Raw genomic sequence first — 18305 nt, forward strand, 5'->3', positions numbered from 1 at the left:
GTACGGCTTCATAAGCCACGGCATTAAGAGGTAGGCAGGGTCTCCCAGGATCACAGTGAGCATTTCAACTTCCCCTACAGTGATCTTCTGGTCCAGGAAGGAAGTCCCTGCTTGCAGCTTCCTGAACAGGCCAGTGTTCCAAAAGATGTGTGCGTCCTGCACATTTCCGGACCACGGTGAGCCACAAGCTCCTGAAGACCCATAGAGGAATACCCCTTCCAATTAATGTACACAGTGGCTAGGCAGTCTGGTGCCAGAAGTGGAATATGCATGCCATCTATCACCCCTCTGCAGTTACGGAAGCCCATTTGTGCAAAGCCATCCACAATGTCATGCAGGTTGCCCAGAGTCATGGTCTTTCGGAGCAGGATGCGATTAATGGCCCTGCACACTTCCGTCAACATGAGTTCAACAGTTGACTTTCCCACTCCAAACTGGTTACCGACCGATCAGTAGCAGTCTGGAGTAGCCAGCTTCCACAGTGCAATTGCCACATGCTTCTCCAATGGCAGGGAAGCTCTCATTCTCGTGTCCTTGTTCCACAGGGCTGGGGTGAGCTCATCACACAATCCCATGAATGTGGTTTTCCTCATCCAAAAGTTCTGCAGCCATTGCTCGTCATCCCAGACATGCATCACAATGTGATCCCGCCCTCAGTTCTTGTTTCCCTAGCCCAAAAGCAGCGTTTAACTGTGGTCACCACCTCCATGAATGCCACAAGCAGTCTCATGTCATAGCAACAACGTGTGGCAAGATCAATGTTGCACTCCTCTTGCCTTTGTAGTTTAAGGAATAACTCCACTGCCACTCGTGACATCTTAGAGCGAGCAGCATACTGGTCAACAGTGCGGGATCCATTCCTGCAGACCAAAGAGGCAGAGCGCGCAGTACACAAACCGTTGGAAGATGGCGCCAAATGTGGGTGGAAGTGCAGGGATTGCTGGGATGCGAAGCAATGCATCATGGGGCATTGGGACAGGACCCAGGATGCCCCTCGACCCCCCTCCACCTTCCCACAACTCTTAGCGGCAGAAGAGGAAGAGATGCTCTGTGGGATAGCTGCCGAGAGTGCACCGCTCCAAATACCACTACAAGTGCCACAAGTGTGAACATGCTATTGCGCAGGCAGCTGACAGTGTGAACTCACAACAGCGGTTTCCCTTCAGCACTCTCTGAGCAGCGCTGTAACTGCCGGCGCTGTAACTCTGCCAGTGTAGACATACCCTAAATCTTTGTAGTCTAGCACATTCACTGATGGCCCCTTGTCTATTTGGCATTCAGCCTCCTGTTTGTGTGCTGCTGCTTTGTTTTTGCCTCTGGTGCTATTATAAACTTTACAAGACACTTATTTTTGCTCTTTTACAGTGTATTAATGTCCTGTCATTCATTAGAGTAAAGTCATCTGTCTTGTGACCTCATTGGAGTTAAGTCATGGCTGCCGTGAGCCCATTTGGTAACAGCAAGGATGACTATTCTTTACAATTTCACTGTTGGGAACATAGAATAAAATCCAGACATGTCACACTCAGATCAGTGTTTAAATGTATTTTCCAGTCATGCTAAAAGTAATGAGATGTTTTAAGAGTCAACATTTTTGTGTTTTTTTGGTCTTGAGTCATGCTACAGTTTCATGTCCTTTACACTGTTTTATTTATTCAATAAAATGAATAGCCAATCAAAAGTGACTTGTGAAACCTTGTGCCTGGAAAACAGCTATGCAGATATTCCATTATTCCTCTGAGGAAGAGACCATGCAGAAAACACAATGCTGGATGATCCACAAGTTTTTTCCACACTTTAGCATTATTCCCAGAATAAATATATTCTGAAAGGGACTCATTTCTTCTAAAAATCATATAAAAATGATGCCTGCATTCTGCAGATAAAGAAAAGCCAAATTCCTCCAACCTGGATGCCTAAAGTTAGTCTCCTGGATTCATAACTAGTTATCTAAATAGTAACCTAATATTGTGACACTCTGTACCTCGGGGGAACACCCTACACCCCCATGTTCATCCTTATAAAATGATTGTGTGGTATCCAATGCAAAGTTTGTCATGTTGGGAGTCTTCCGAAGGCTCACGATGCACTGAGCATTGTTGTTATAAGTTATAATTTTATGTATATAGTTATGAGGCTGAAAATATATCCTCATGTCTTAAAGCAAGCCCAGACAAAGACTCTCCTGAAGCAGAGGGGCAATTCACACCTCACCAGGGCGTGAATGGGACAAATCCAGCCCAGCCTCACAAATATATAAACAAGTGTTTTTAATTTATAAAGGGGGTTGTACTCAGAAGCTTGCTATGTGAAAGGGGTTACCCGTACAATAGTTTGAGAACCACTGATCTACAGCCACCACCACCAAGCGAGTGAAGTGCTGATCAAAGGGGCGAGCCTGGCTGAAGAGCAACCAACCAGCTTGCGGTGAGAAGCAGCTAAGTTTGTAAGGGCACTGAAAGTGTTAAGATCAGCTTAGAATGCGTTTTGCTTTTATTTCAAATCTGACTTGTTCTGCTTTAACTTATAATCACTTATAATTTATCTTTATAGTTAATAAATGTGTTTGTTTATTCTACCTGAAGCAGTGTGTTTGGTTTGATGCATGTCAGAGGCTCTTCTTGGGATAATAAGTCTGGTCATATCAATTTCCTTGTTAAATTGATGAACTCATAGAAGCTTGCAGCATCCAGCGGGCATAACTGGACACTGCATGATGTACATTCCTAGGGTTGTGTCTGGGACCGGAGATATTGGCTAGTGTCATTCGGTTGCACAATCCAAGGAGCAGCTTACGTGCCAGAGGCTGTGCGTGAACAGCCCAGGAGTGGGGGTTCTCACAGCAGAGCAGGGTAAGGCTGGCTCCCAGAGTCAAGGATTGGGTGACCTGTCAGATCACCAGTCCAGATAACACCAGAGGGGAATGTCACAAATATACAAAGGAGCAGAGCACATGCAGTTCCCATTGACTTCAGTGGGATTTATGGGTGCTCAGCATCTAAGCATCTGGCCATTTTTATTTATGCACCTAAAAATGAATCCCAGGTGGAAAACTTTGGACAAAGGCTGTAGGTGTCAAAAATATGCTCCTTTCCTATAGTTCACTTGCACATATGCCAATAATCACTCTTCCTGTGGGAAATGCCTGAAGTATCTCTAGGTCTGGTCCCTGAACCTAAGTCGCCCCGAGGCAACTTTCTATATAAGGATATGACACCTATAATGAGGTCAGTGGTTTGACATCAATAGGAGTTTTGCCTGCAATATTTGGCCTCTTGATTGAAACATGGTTAATTAATTTTGACTGTTCCAGAACGTTTTTAGTATATCCTTTCACTATCGTATCATGCTTGAAAGCATGAAAATATGTGCACTTTAAACTGTAGCTCTCACATTAATAGGCATCATGTTATGTTGCATTTCACAGCAGTACATTAATTTGGATCACTACTTTACCAACTGGCATAGAAAAAGCATAAAACAAAATAAAAATTGTATGGTAACTAATACAACTGGGTCATTCCTTGAGGTACCCAATGTCATTGGTGCTATAGAATCCTAGAAATTTTGGATGGCAGACCCAGGCCCCCTGCACTGAGTTTCATAATATAATTAGATAAAAATAGCAGAGGGAAAAAGAAATGAAGAGGCATAAGCAGGATGGGGACAGGGAGGAATAGATTAAATGCAGAATCAACCAGGCAAAAGGATAAAGGAAGGCTGTTCTAAGAGCTAGGAGAAGTCTCCCACACCAGCAGTGGCCCAATTGAGTAGAGAGAAACAGGAGGCAAGTAGTAAATGAACAGAAGTACAAAGGAGAGTGGCAAGAGAAAAGGTCTCTGAAGCAGAGTGGAGTAAAACCTGTGTTTGGTTTGTCCTCTTTGTTGGTAAAAATCAAGAAGTGGATTCTTAGCATGAACATACACAATTAGCAAGAGTGAAGAGTAGATGCTGGCTCTTGAATACATTGATTTTTTTTTTTTTGGTAGGAAATATTTTCCCCGTAATTTGAGGTTCAAAGTTAGTGCTCTAAAAATAGGTAGTATAGGAGAGCATGTGTATGCATTATTGACTGAGTCATGTTTAGAAAGGGCTGTAGTACTCTGTTGTGGACTTGAAGTGTTTTTAATATTTTGCCAATGTGATCTTAAGCTGAATAAAATCTTAAACTTTAGGTGAGGAGTGTGACAAGTTCACCCCAGGGCACCACGTAAAATTGGGGTACTACTGAAACCCCTGACCCACCAGCCTGGGCTCCCTCTCACACTGTACTTTTGTGACAAGCTGCAAAGCCCCCCAGACTGCACTTTCACCAGCATTCATACAGGAAAGGACAAACCCAGCTGTAGTTACTTGCAGGCTCTCTGACCAGCCCCTGCATAGAAAGGCTACAGCCAAAGCAACTCTCAGTTCCCCAGGCACACACCCCTCTGGAGTATAAACCCAAAATTATACCGGCTTGCACTACACAGGGAACTGTACAGCATAGCTCATAAACTTTGCCCCCTCTCTCAATGTGGAGAGGAATATGCAATTGCCTTTGCCCCTGGAGCTATACTTCCCATACACTTCACTCCAATTCACTGGTTTAGATAATAAACTTGTTTTTGCTTTAACTACAAAATATAGATTTGAAGTGATAGCCAACAGATCAAAGCACACTACCTAGCAAATAAACACAATCTAAGCTTAATATACTTAATAGATTGGATATGAATTAGCAGATTCTCACCCTAAGAGATGATACAAGCAGGCTGCAGATTCATAAGGGACAAGCTGAACTTGCTGTACAGGTTGGAATCCCCAGGTGTTTCTTTCACAGGCTAGAAATCCCTTGAGCCTTGGTCCAGTACTTTCCCCACTTCAGTCTCTGTTCCTCAGGTATTTTCTTGTGGGGGAGTGAAGAACAACAGTTGATATCACTCCCTGCCTTATATAGCTTTTGCATAGGGCAAGAACCATTTGTTCCAAAGCTTGGTTCCCAGACCAGTCTGTGGAAAAATACCGACATGCCAAGATGGAGTCCAGCATCATGTGGCCTGGTCACATGTCCTTGTAGAGTCATAGCAACCATTACTTACCGGCTGTCTGGAGTGTTCTCAGGAAGGCTCACAGGTGGGGATAAGCTTCTTCTAAGGCTTATTGTTCTCCCTAATGGCTCATTGCCCTAAATAGGCCCTTCCTAACCAGCTATCTAGACTGAAAGCATCTTGTCTAGTGGGCGTTACCCAGTTATAACATTTAAAATACAGATACATAGTCAGTATTTATAACTTCAGATGCAGAAACGATACATGCATACCAATAGGGTAATCACGTTCAGCAAATCATAACTTTTCCAATGACACCTCACATGACGTGTCTTGCATAAAATAATTATTCTATCACCATATCATAATAATATCACTGAAGAATATGGGGTACAGTGTCACAAAGACCATTTTTTGTGATCTCTTTAAATATCATAGCACTGGAGAAAGGAGCTGTGACTTTGCACTCCATATGATTTGCTGAAAATATGCTAATGAGTGTGAATATTATGTAACTGAAATATGCTTCATGCAAAAGGTCTCTTGTAAGGTATCATTACAAAGCTTATAATCTGAGTGTGGTCATCCAATCTGTATCAATGTATCATTCTTGTATCTGAAACTAGAAATATAACTCTGAGGGCCTATTGTAATGATGCAAAGTGTGGTCCGTTAATGGTAGCTTGGAATCTTGGTGGCTCCCATTAAAGTAAATGGCTCTGTTTACTTGTAAGTCTTCCTGTATACGTGTGTGCTGGCAAGTGGGTAATGAAGTCTTACAGTGACATGCATAGGTGGTGAGTTATATGGGCCCGTGGTACCCGTGCATCACCAATATTCAGGAATGTGGGCCCGACTCCACCAATGTTTGGGCTTATTTTCAGAGCCCTCCTGTCCATAGGGTGGACTGGGGCAACTGCCCCGGGACCCATGCTTTGGGGGGTCCCCATGCTTCAGGGTGATGCAGGGTCCAGGGCAGCCTGGGGAATTAGCGAGGGGCCTGGCGCCAGCAGCAGCAAGCGACCTGGCCCCAGCCCACTCCGCTCCTTCCCACTCCTGCTCCACCTCCACCCTGCCCCCATTCCACCCTTTCCCAGCTTCCGCCCCCTCCCCCGAGCGATGCCGGAAGCCGGTGGAGCAGGGTGGGCTGGAGCCAGGCTGCCCTAGACCCTGCGTCCCCAAAGCACAGGGCCCGGTCCATTCTATGGACGGGACAGCTCTGCTTGGACCCATTCTGGGCACCACCAAACCTGGCACCCATGATGATATGTGATCTGAACTGGAATCCATCTTTAACCTGGTGCTTTTCCATTTAGAAGGAGGGGTGGGAACCCAGAGAGGGACAAAGAATTCCCGCCTTGTGCAAAACCTATATAAGGGGGTGGAACAGAACAAAGGGGGGTGCAGTCATGAGAAATCCCCTAGCCACCACCTGAGCTGGAACAAGGACTGTACCAGGGGAAAGGATTGGGGCCAGACTAGAAAGAGGCTAGTCTTTCAAAGAAACTTATTGGAACATCTGTGAGGGTGAGATTTGGCTGCATTTAGTTTCTTGCTGCATTAGGCTTACACTTGCATGTTTTATTTTATTTTGTTTGGTAATTTACTTTGTTCTGTCTGTTATTACTTGGAACCACTTAAATCCTACTTTTTGTATTTAATAAAAATAACTTTTTACTTATTAATTAACCCAGAGTATATATTAATACCTGAGGGGGGGGCAAACAGCTGTGCATATCTCTCTACCAGTGTTATAGAGGGCAAACAATTTATGAGTTTATGAACGGATTTATTTGGGGTTTGGACCCCATTGGGAGCTGGGTATCTGAGTGCTGGAGACAGGAACACTTCTTAAGCTGTTTTCAGTTAAGCCTGAAACTTATGGGGGACATGGTTCAAACTTGGATCTGTGTTTGCAGCAGGCAAGTATGTCTGGCTCAAACAAGGCAAGGTACTGAAGTCCCAAACTGGCAGGGAAAACAGGCTCAAGGCAGTCTAGGTGGCACATCAGGTGGCAGTCCCAAAGGGGTTTCTGTGATCCAACCCATCACAGAAGCAACTCTGCTATATGGGAAAAATATTAATTGATTTAATATCTTGATTGAAGTTGGTGAAATGAATTGACACATAGTATTTTCCCTCTGTCAGATTATATCTGGTCTCATGTCACAGCAGGGACCTCTGAGAGTCAAAAGTGCATCTTTTAGTATAGGCAGCAAAATACAACAATACCCCAGCAGCAAAGCAGAAACACTTGTTTTCTTCATATGTATCTGGTATGGAAAACTTCTCTTTAATGTACCATGGATTTCAGTACTTAGCAAACGTGATGTTTTCCCCCTTGTGTTAAAGCATTCCTCCTGGCTAAAAACTAGTTACTGTATTCAGTTGTTCTATTTACTCAACTGACCAACTTTGAAGCATTTTTAGAGCACAACTAAATCACAGATCTCTGGCTCTCCGTGTGTACATGTATAGACATATAATTCCACTTTAATAAATGAATAGCAATCATTCCACTCCTCTGCACATATTCACAATAGAACTAAGAATTTCAGGTGTGGGATTAAAATTTCTTCTGGCTGCAAAGCTCACAGCTAGCAAAATGCCAAATTAGACCATCTTTTTAATTGCAAACATTTTTTGCAACAGGCCCTGGGCTTAGTAATGGCCTACAGACACTTGTATAAAAACTTACCACTTTCAGCAGCACCAGGTGACCACGAATTATCAAGGAAATACCGGCCTATTCAAACCCTGTTCAGAGAGTTGTATGTAAAACTTCAGTTTTGATCAAACATAGGCTTACTTAAATAAATGGAAAGATCCCTAACTCCACCCAGACTACTGCAGTGAGGACAATCGAATACCAGTTTAATCAAGAAACACAGTTATAATGGCCTCACTGGAGAAATGATAAATGCGTTGCTGGATCAGCTGATTCCATCAAAGCACATGCTTAATGTTGTTGTTGTTTTTTTTTTTTTAAATAAGTACTTTGCTGCCTAGAGATTGCCTTAACAATTCACTTCAGGATTTTGTTGATTTAAAGCCCAATAGCGTATGCTTAACTCTAAGGAGTGGGGAGTTGTCAGTTTCAGGCATTAAAGTTCAGCAGGTGTGTAAACGCTGCTCCGGGCTCCGTCCTGGGATGCGACCCGTGTCCCCCAGGCTATTGGGAGTGGGGGGTTATTAGCCACGCACAGGTGAGTGAATAGCCACTGATGAATAGCCACTCACTGGGGGAGATCGGCGCAGCGTGGTGGTTGCTGATCACTGGTAGGAAGTCAGCTGGGCTTATTAACTCTTCCTCTCCCTAATGTGGGTAAGGGGCGCAAACCGCTTCAGAGCAGCGTCCCGCAGAAAGGACAAACAGCAGTACGCAAGAAGGGGGGCGGCTCTACAGCCCTGGCCTACCCCCCTGCCCTGGCAGTTTCCCTACTGCTGCGTGACCCTGGGCATCGGCAAGCACTTAGGGCTGGAGACTGCTCCCCTGCCTCCCCCCAGCAGGGCTCTCCAGCATGGGCAGGTTTTTCCCACCTGTGAAGTGCTTCTCAGGCACCCACCTTGGGTGGTGGGAGGAGCTCACCTACTGCTTTAGCCCCTGAGAGCCAGCGGTAGTAGCTCCATGGAGGGGGGGCTAAGGCTGAGCCCATCACCCGCCCCAGTAGCCTTCTCCTTAGTCATGGGGCGCCTAGCAGCTGCTCCATCAGCCTGACAAAGCGCCCCCAGCCGTGCGCTGCATTAACACCGCCCCCAGCTCTGCCCCATTGATCGGTGCCTGGCTAATGGAGCCACACGAACTACTCTCTTGCTCCGGCTGATTTAAATGGTGCCCGGCCACGCGGCTGACGCTCCCTCGGCTCTCCCCTCCCTCTCTCCAGCCCGAGTCCCCAGCTATAAAAGACCCGGCTGCACCCCAGCTCCGGGACTGGTTTCCCTGTGGAGCAGCAGCTACTTACGGAGCAGCAGCCCCCGGGGGACAGGTGAGTGAAGCAGCTTCAGCCACGGGCTTAGCTCGCCTTTGGGTGAGGGACAAAACTGGAGCGCAGCGGCGTGGGGAGGCAGCTCCGGTTTCAATGGGGATTTGCTGGGCCAGGCGAGCGAGTGCGAAGGCTGGTCAGAAGCAGGTGTCCGAGTGAAGGCAGATCTGGGGCAGAAGGGGGAGGTCTTCCTGGCTCGATCCCCGACTCTGCCAGGGACTCGGGCAAGACCCCAGCTGCCCCTGCCTCAGTTTCCCCACATATAAAGTGGGGCTGAGCCCTGCCTTGTGGGGGGTGGGGAAGGATTGGAGTTTAACGTTTATAAAACGCTTTAAGGACTTAACCCTGCCCCCGCTGAAATCGGAGGCGAGGAGCGCTGCTATTGACTTCGGTAGCTGCGGGATCGGGCCCTGAGCTCTTCAGATTCACGTTCCTGTAACAGTATGAGACTGTGTAACGTAAACTAACTCACAGTAACTTTTCCCCATTCAGATGTCAAGATCTACCCTCTGAACGAGGTTTCTAGGCAGTTGCGTGTTGCTGCCAGACTCCCGTGGGGAGCGTGTGCAGGGCACCCAGAAGCAGCCGCCGTTCCCTTCCTGGCACTGGCTTTCTCCCCCTTTGGAGAAGGAAGGAAATGTTATTAAAGAAATATCCGCGATCTCCCAGCTCAGTCAGTGTCGGGGTGTAACAGAATCTTCCAGCGCTGCAGCTGATATTTGATCGTGTGGTTCACTGGAACTATTTCCTCCAGACTCGTTTACTTTTGCTCCAGGAGTTTTAGGCATGTCACGGAGTAATGGGGTCTGTTCCCGCTGGCCTGCCAACATCAATAATGAAATACTCAGGGGTGACATGATTTCTCTCCTCAGTAACTAATAATCCTGGTTGGATTTAAAGATGAACAGTTCACTCCTTTTATTTTAGGAGGACGATGAGCTTGGGGCTAAGGCATAGGTGGAACTAGAGAGCTCTGGGTTCACTTTTTTTTTTCTAGTTCTACCACAGACTCACTTGGGCAAGCACTTAGTGCTCGATCCTGCAAGGTGCTAAGCATGACCTTGTTGAAGGAACGTATTTCCCACTGAACTCGCTGGGAGTTGAGTGTGCTCTGCACCTTGCAGGATCAAGTCAATAGTCTTTCTGTGCTTCAGTATCCCCATGAACTAGTATTCTGAGGTGCTGTCACTTGGTTATGTGGGTCATAGAAGTAACTACAGAGAAGTGTGTGGAAGAAATGCACTTCACTAGGATCCTGTCCTGATTAGGATTAGCCAGTCAGGCTGCTTGAATCAAGACACTAATTCTATAGAACTATGCTAAAAAACTTGCATTATGCAGACAAGTATAAATGCCTCTGCTTTTTAAAATATTTTTTCATTTTATAGCAATAATGACCTCAATGCAGGGACTTTTCTGGGAATAAATGACTGCAAGGAGGCTGATAAAGATGTACAAGCCAGACAGTTGTTAGTCCCCAAGAATATTTATTGCTTTAGTAATGTCATGGAATAAGAGAGAGAGAGTCCTTGTAATGTGACATATGGGGTCCAGATTCTGGTTTCACTACTTCTGGAGTCACTCCACAGATATACCCATGTAAATAAGTGACAGCAGAATTTGCCCCACAAAGTCTAATGCTCAGGAAGAGTTAGGATATTTCTAAACACATTCCCTCTACTAGTTTTAGAGAGATTTGGCTGGATGAGAAGTAAATCTATTATTACAGTGAAAATTATGCAGCTGAAAATTAAAGGTTGTTTAAAATACCCATTAAAACACTCCTCCTCTAAACTGTTATATGCTTGTTTCTCACTCGGTCTTAAATAACCGGCAGTGTAAAAGTAAAACTACATTTGGAGGATTGAGCCTTTGACTGTACAAATATTTTACTAAACAAAGTGAATAGAAATGCTCAAGTGCTTCAGACAACGAACATTAGTTTAGTGCTTTGCACTTTGATAGCACCTTGAATTTGAAAATCTTAGGGCCCAATTGTATACTTATTGGAGTTAATAGAAATACTCTTCATGGAGTTTAATGGATGTGGGATCAAGTCCTTGATGTTAAACTAAACTTTACTACACCTCTATAAAGTACATATTCTCCTTGCTTCACAGACAGGAGAACTGAGGTATGGAAAGATTATGTCTCAGATCTTCAAAGATATGTAGGCATTTAACTCCCATTGATTTCAATGGGAGTTAGGAACCTAAGTACCTTTTGAGGATCTGGGCCTAAGTGACTTGCCCAAGACCTCCGAATGAGTGAATGTCAGTGCTCAGAACAGAACCCAGAATTTCTTACGGTCTAGATCCTAACATCTGGATTTCTCTCCCTCACCTCCCCACCCCCCATTACTGCCTGGTTTTTGACCCTTGATGTCTGTAGAACTCGTCCTACAGTCCTCAGGTAAGATTCCCAACAGTGCCCTGGAGAACTAAGGACTGCAGGATCAATCAGTGGAAACTGTTTCATTTAACAAACCACAAGTTGGCACCTGGAAAGCTTTATCTTCTAAACAGAAGAATTAGTTGATAAACCAAATTCTAATTAAAATCTAAAAATGTCCTTTATAAATGCTACAAGTTCAGAAGATTAAAAATAGTGATATTTTTCACAGCAACATTCAGATACACACAGATGCATGTACTTAGCACTAGAGAGAGATCTAGAATGTATTCTCATTGTTTAGGGGAATTTAGTCCTATTTAGGGCAGTAAAAATACCCTGATACTTAACATTTAATATTAGCATCTTTGTGCAAAGGAATGATGGAAAACAATAAAATGGGTATTTGTTAAAGTATACTTCATACAGCAAGTGCTTACATACTACAGCACACTGCATCTCTGAAGCTCCTTACAGTCTTTGACTGACTAGTTCTCAACACCTCTGAGGGAGGTAAATGTTACACCCGTTGTCCAGGCAAGGAAGCTGTGGGAGACTGAGTGAGCTGCCTAAGGTCACATGGCAAATCAGTCCCAGCACTGGGAACCTTGTGGTTTCCTGCTCCGTGGATTAGACCATGGTATTAATATTTCACTTTATTTTGAGATTTTTAAATAGCTGTTAGATGAATAGTTGTATAATAAACAGCCCTAGTTATCAACTGTCATATCTATAGATCTCTTTTCAAAACTGATGAAATGTTTTTTTAATCATGTAGTTTATACCATGTTCCCTTCTCTCCTCCCAGTGGCCTTACAGTTGATCCATCATGTGGCATGCAGTGGTGGGGTCTCATCGCTCTCACTGTTCACCTCAGCCCAAGCACTTAAAGCGGATCACAGTCTACATGTTGGTGCTGTTGGTATCACTCAGCTTTACATCAGGCCAGCGCAGATCGTTTAACCATCAGATAGACAACAGAAGTAAGCACGGACTTTCTGGCTTTTTTTTTTTTTTTTTTTTTTTTTTTCAAATGATCATTTTATTTTGTTCCCATACTGGCCACTGCCAGACAGATTCTCCTCTCGCACCGATTTGACACAGTGTAACTCCACTGGCTTCCACCGAGTGACACCAGACTCAAATATGCATGGGTGAAATCCGATTCAGGTTGTGGGTCTCATGGAAAGTCCTGTCAGATGTGTATATAATGTTAGAAAGATGTAGTAGGGCATCCTGGGGGCATTACTACTTAATGTGAATGGGATGAGGATCTATTTCAGTGTTTCTCAAACTGGGGTTGCTTCTTGTGTAGGGAAAGCCCCTGGCAGGCAGGGCCAGTTTGTTTACCTGCCCCGGCCGATTGCGGCTCCCACTGGCCGTGGTTCGCCGCTGTTGGACGCGGTGCGGGCCGAGGGACTTACTGGCTGTCACTTCCAGCAGCTCCCATTGGCCTGCAGCAGCGAACTGCAGCCAGTGGGAGCCGCGATCGGCCGGACCTGTGGACGGGGAAGGTAAACAAACTGACCCGGCCCGTCAGGGGCTTTCCCTACACAAGTGGCGATCCCAGTTTGAGAAACACTGGTCTTTCCTTACATGCTCTGAGTCAAATAAAACTTCTGTCACAGAATTTTAAAAATGGAATCTAATGCACGGGGGAGAATTCCCCTCCCAATATTTAAGTCAGTGTAGTGCTTTGATGCCAGGCTAGATAAAGGGCATTATCTCTTTCTATACTGGGCCACATTTAATCAGAGGGGCTATCCTGACAACAAGCAGCTTTGAGACAAATTCCCTCCACAATCATGGGTAGAAGGGAGCAAAAAGTAATGGAAGGGGAATATTGGCTCCTAGGTATGCACCCTTCTTTCCCCTGCCCCTCAGAATCCCCTCAGTGGGTCCTGTGTGACCACAGGACTCTGTGGTTGGGGAGGGGGCTGGCCATGAGTGGGATGAGTGACAGGAATGGGCTCCTGCCACAGTATGTTCTCTACATTTTAAAAAATGACTGGAGATTTTGGGAGCCTCGGTATTTGGGTGCCCACTTGAGCCAACGTAAAGGGTCTGATGTTCAGAAGGTGGATGCTCAGAGTCTGAAAATCAGGCCCCTTTAAGGTGTCAAGTTGGGCACTCCAAAATTGAGGTCTCTAATCCCATTTACACCACACATCTTTATGAAAAGTACCTTCTATTTATGGAGCAACTTGTGGCCAACATGGAAGGGAATTTTTTGCTCTTCTCTCTTCTTGTTAAAGAACCAAAATGCTCCAGCCCAGATTCTGCAGCCTTACTTCAAGTCCTGGAGATATCTGTATAAACTAGGAAATGTTTTTGAAATTTATCACTCTCAATCTTGACATTTCTATGATATTCCTGGAATATCCGCCCCATCATTATGGTTCTGGTGGTGTCTTCATCAAAACAGTTATAGATTTCTCCCCTCCCCCCCCCCTCCAAATGTTTGCACTAACTAAACCTTGCCACTCTCCTGATACAATTAAAAAGAATTCCGAGCTTGAAAAAAAATCCTGCAAATTAAACGAAGCACAAGTGAGCCATGTAAAAATGTGATCTCCATAAAAAGAATTTCATTAGCAAAGGGTGGGTTAGCTCTTCGAAGGAGTTAGCTTTAATTCCCACCCACACTGCAGCTCAGTGTATTTCTGAACCTTATTATGGGAACCAGAATACTCTTCAGCCATGTCTCTTGACAAAGGCTTTTCTCATGCAGCTCCTTCATAAACATCAGTTATACAGCTCAACTGTTCTTTTTGTACATGCTAAAACCACTGATCTGTGATCAAAAATCAATTAGCTGCAGCTTCAGATATTTATTAGAGCTGGTCAAAAATGGATTTTCAAAACTTGTTTTCATTCTGAACCAGGATAAAAAGTTGAAATCTCAAAATATTTAATGTAGTAAAATGTGACATTGCAACTTGGAAACATCAAAACTGCCTTTGAAATGTTTTGATGTCAAAACTTAGTTGGAACATGTAATGTTTTATATTAAGTTATTTAAGTTGAAACAAAACTAGTCAGAACAAAATGACAGTGAAAACATACTCCATTTTGATTTTGAATAGTTTTGAAATTTTTCCATCAAAATTGACATGCTCCCACAAAATGTTTTTGATTTTGACAAAGCAGCATTTCCTTGAAAAATTTTTCCATCAATTGTTTTCAAACCAGCTTTTCACCTTTGATTTAGGAGGGCCAATTTTGGAAGCCATTCCATTCACGTGCAAGGTCTTCACTGACAGCTTATCTAGCAGGATTGGTTGAATGCAATCTTCTCTAAATTAGACATTAGATGGAAAAGACTTGAAAACAAAATGGGTTTTGCTCCAGTGGGGGGCGAAGTGAATTTACACATTGAGCTGATGCAACCATTGCTGGTGCCAAGAGGCATCTTACAACAAGCTAGCAACCTATGACTGAGGGAGGGTGGGGGTGGTTACCTCAATTGAGGGCAAACCCTAATATTGCCACCCTTCTTCAAGACTTCTGCTGAAGGAGGGCAGTTTTAAAATTGATCAGGGCTCTAGAAGAGTCCAGGAAGCTCAGATGCACAGGTCAGTGCATCCTCTGGTCTGAGCTAGCTTCCACAACTACAACCTTCCTCCCCAGTGGATTTTCCACCTCCAAGGCAGTGTTGATAAAAGTTGGTGCAGACCTAGGTCTGAGTGCAGGTCAATAGTTTGCTTTACGCATTGTAAGCACTAAATCAAGGCAAAGCTCCCAGGAGGCTTTGCCTGTATTAAAGAGGAGAACAAAATCAGGCTTTAGACTTATTTCAGTAGACTTTTAATTGAATAATCTTGTCTTTGTACAGACACACCCTCCCAAAGAAAGCATTGTCTGACAGGTGGCTATGATTTCCAGAAAAATGTAGTGGCAACTTGTGCTGAAAATTACTTGCCTGCCATTTTGTCATTGGAGAAACCACTGCAGGCCCTTAATGAAGTCAATGGGAGCTTTGACTGAATAAGAACTGCAGGTTGAGGCCCATAAACATGGAGAAATCTTTTTGATAGGAAAGATCTTGGCCATACTTGAACCCTTATCCTACAGCCCCTACAGATGGGGAATTTCCATTAAAAGCAATATACGTTTGATGTTTAGGACTATGGGGGTGCACTGTTAGTGATCCCTGGGTTTTTCTTAGGGTGTATTATCCCTTTGACTATTCTGGCATTGTTCAGTAGATGTTGCTCCCAAGCGGAGTGCTGTTCACTGATCGTGGCTCGGTGTACACTACTTTACTGAATGCTTTGATTTCCAGGTCCCGAGATTGATCCGTTTTGGTACGTGGGACGTGGGGTCCGACCTATCGGCCGGTTTGGGAAAAGGCAGCTAAGGAGCAGCCACAAGAGCTTGAGGCCTGGGACCAGCAGCCTGGAGCTGATTGTGAACGCTTTGCAGGAGCAAGAAGCCCTGGCTGCAGATGATGATGGCTGGTGGTGATTTCCTTGTCAACTGCAGTAACTAAACTCAGTTGCTTCTCTCATTTGAATTGAATTCTCTCTCTCTCTCCTCCCCACATACACATTCAAACTCTGTTTTGGTTCTGCTTTTTGCTTACATGTCCTTTGCCACATCTTTGGTTTATTTCCTGTGTAAACTCCTTTTAAGAGAAGCACACTCGGGTGGAAAGATCCAAACTGAAAAGTGATGCTGAATGCAAACTACACTGTTCACACACTTTCTCTCCTGAACGAAGCATCCATGCTCCCTCCTTCCCTCCCCCATAAACTAATGCCACTGTGAAAGTAGATCTGTACAAGAACCAAAAGATTTCCATGCTTGGAATCAACTCTGTATAAAACATGCTCTCCATGCTAGCCTGACAACAAACCTTTGTCATGTTTCAAAGCAACTTGTTAATGCTGGTTAAAAGTAAACAATGGCTGGCTGAACTAAAACACACTCAGTAATGTATTTACCACTATTAAATAGATATGAAATGTTAGTGCTTTTTGAGTATTTTCATACCACAGTGACATGTGGTTGTGATGTATGTGTAATGGCTTGGATTTATACACTGTACATTCCTGGCCCTTTAAAATGTCTGCTATCGTACAGGGTGTACTCTACAAACAGGTGCATTTATTTTTTGCTTGCTTATTTTGAAAAAAACAAACAACCCTCCCTTCTGAAGGACAGGGAGTTTAAAAGACCACAGGCTAGTTAAACTGTCAGGGTAGCTTTGTGCCATCCTAGCACGTCACCCTCAGCAGCACAATGAGGCCAAAGACAAGTGAAGCTGCTGGCTGATGTCCCTCTAGAACAGTAGTTTTTAATCTGTGGTCCACGGACCCCCTAGGGGTTTGTAGACTATGCTTAAGATTTCCAAAGAGGTACACACCTCCATTTGAAATCTTTTGGGGTCTGCAAAGGGAAAAAGATTTATAGTAGTGGTTTTCAATCTTTTAACTGGGAAAGCTAAAAGTCACTGTTCAAGCATCATACCTAAAAAATTATCCTATTATATTGGATTGTATAAATCCATGATTGCTCGATTAATGTGACCCATCACTCTTCTGGGTAATTCAAAAACTTCTAATTAGCATTGCTCATATAATTATACATATTTAATCTTGATAAGCAACTCGTGCCACCAAAAATACATCAGATAAAATTATAAGCTAAGTCGTAGCTCATGGTCAAAAAAAGGCCATTCACTATTTAGCTAATGGACCAGAATTAAAACTTTGGTCCTGAAGAGTACTTCAGAAGATAACTAGACACACAAGCTTGGTCTATTGTCTTCATGAATCACTGCCAAAGTAGCAGTGGTTGACTTAATCACAGCACATCATTTATCCAACTAACTTAGCCCATTTTTCTGCCTCTGAATTATCTGCCATCAGGAGGTGATTTTATTTTTACAGACTTGATTGTATTTCTCAGTTGTTTGATAAATAGTTTGTGTGAAGGAATTTGAGCCCTGGGCTTGGTTGTAGACTGCTTGCTATGCATATCCACTATTTGTTGCTCATATGAGGTGTGACCTGAGTCCCATATTATTGCAGTTAACTTTTTTAGGAGAGTGTGGATAGCTTATGAACTAAGACTACTCCAGTTTTTAAAGCCACTCATTCAGACTTGTTAGACACAGCTATTGCTTGAATAACAATAAAAAGACAAGTATCAGGGGGTAGCCGTGTTAGTCTGTATCTACAAAAACAACAAGGAGTCTGGTGGCACCTTAAAGACTAACAGATTTATTTGGGCATAAGCTTTTGTGAGTAAAAACCTCACTTCTTCGGATGCATCAGTGAGGTTTTTACTCACGAAAGCTTATGCCCAAATAAATCTGTTAGTCTTTAAGGTGCCACCAGACTCCTTGTTGTTTTAATAAAAAGACCATCTACCAGCACCACCAAAGAAGCCTCTGTCACACCTATCTTAAGAAAGATAGGAGGCTTTTAGTTAAGTGTTTTGTCATGTCAGTATTATGCCAAAACCTTCTGAATAGCTTAATCAAAAACAATTACAGTACTACACAATCTTATCAAATCTTGGCCACTGTGGCCTGTTGAAGGAACAGTGTCTCCTCTCAATGGCCTTTTGCAAGCTCTCTGGTTGCTTTAACCTGCAAGGGTGCGTATCCTTAAAATAGATCCTTCATGTCACTGAGGTAGGTAGCCTTAATGCAAGAGATAATGGAAATGTTCAGTTCCTGATGCTAGTCTAGTTGCCAACTGCCTAACCACCAACCCAAGCTAAGACAGCTGCATCATGAGTGTGGGCAGGTATGTGAACAGAGCCAGAAATTATCTGGGATTATCCAGGGTTCTCACTATGGTCATCATCCATTTGGCTGTTAAAATAAACCCACTATCAGCCTTGGTAGCTCCTATGCCACTACAGAGAGAAAATTCAACAGCTTACATGG

This window comes from Trachemys scripta, chromosome 2 (genome assembly GCF_013100865.1).
Source record: "Trachemys scripta elegans isolate TJP31775 chromosome 2, CAS_Tse_1.0, whole genome shotgun sequence".
NCBI classification, from domain to species: domain Eukaryota; kingdom Metazoa; phylum Chordata; order Testudines; family Emydidae; genus Trachemys; species Trachemys scripta.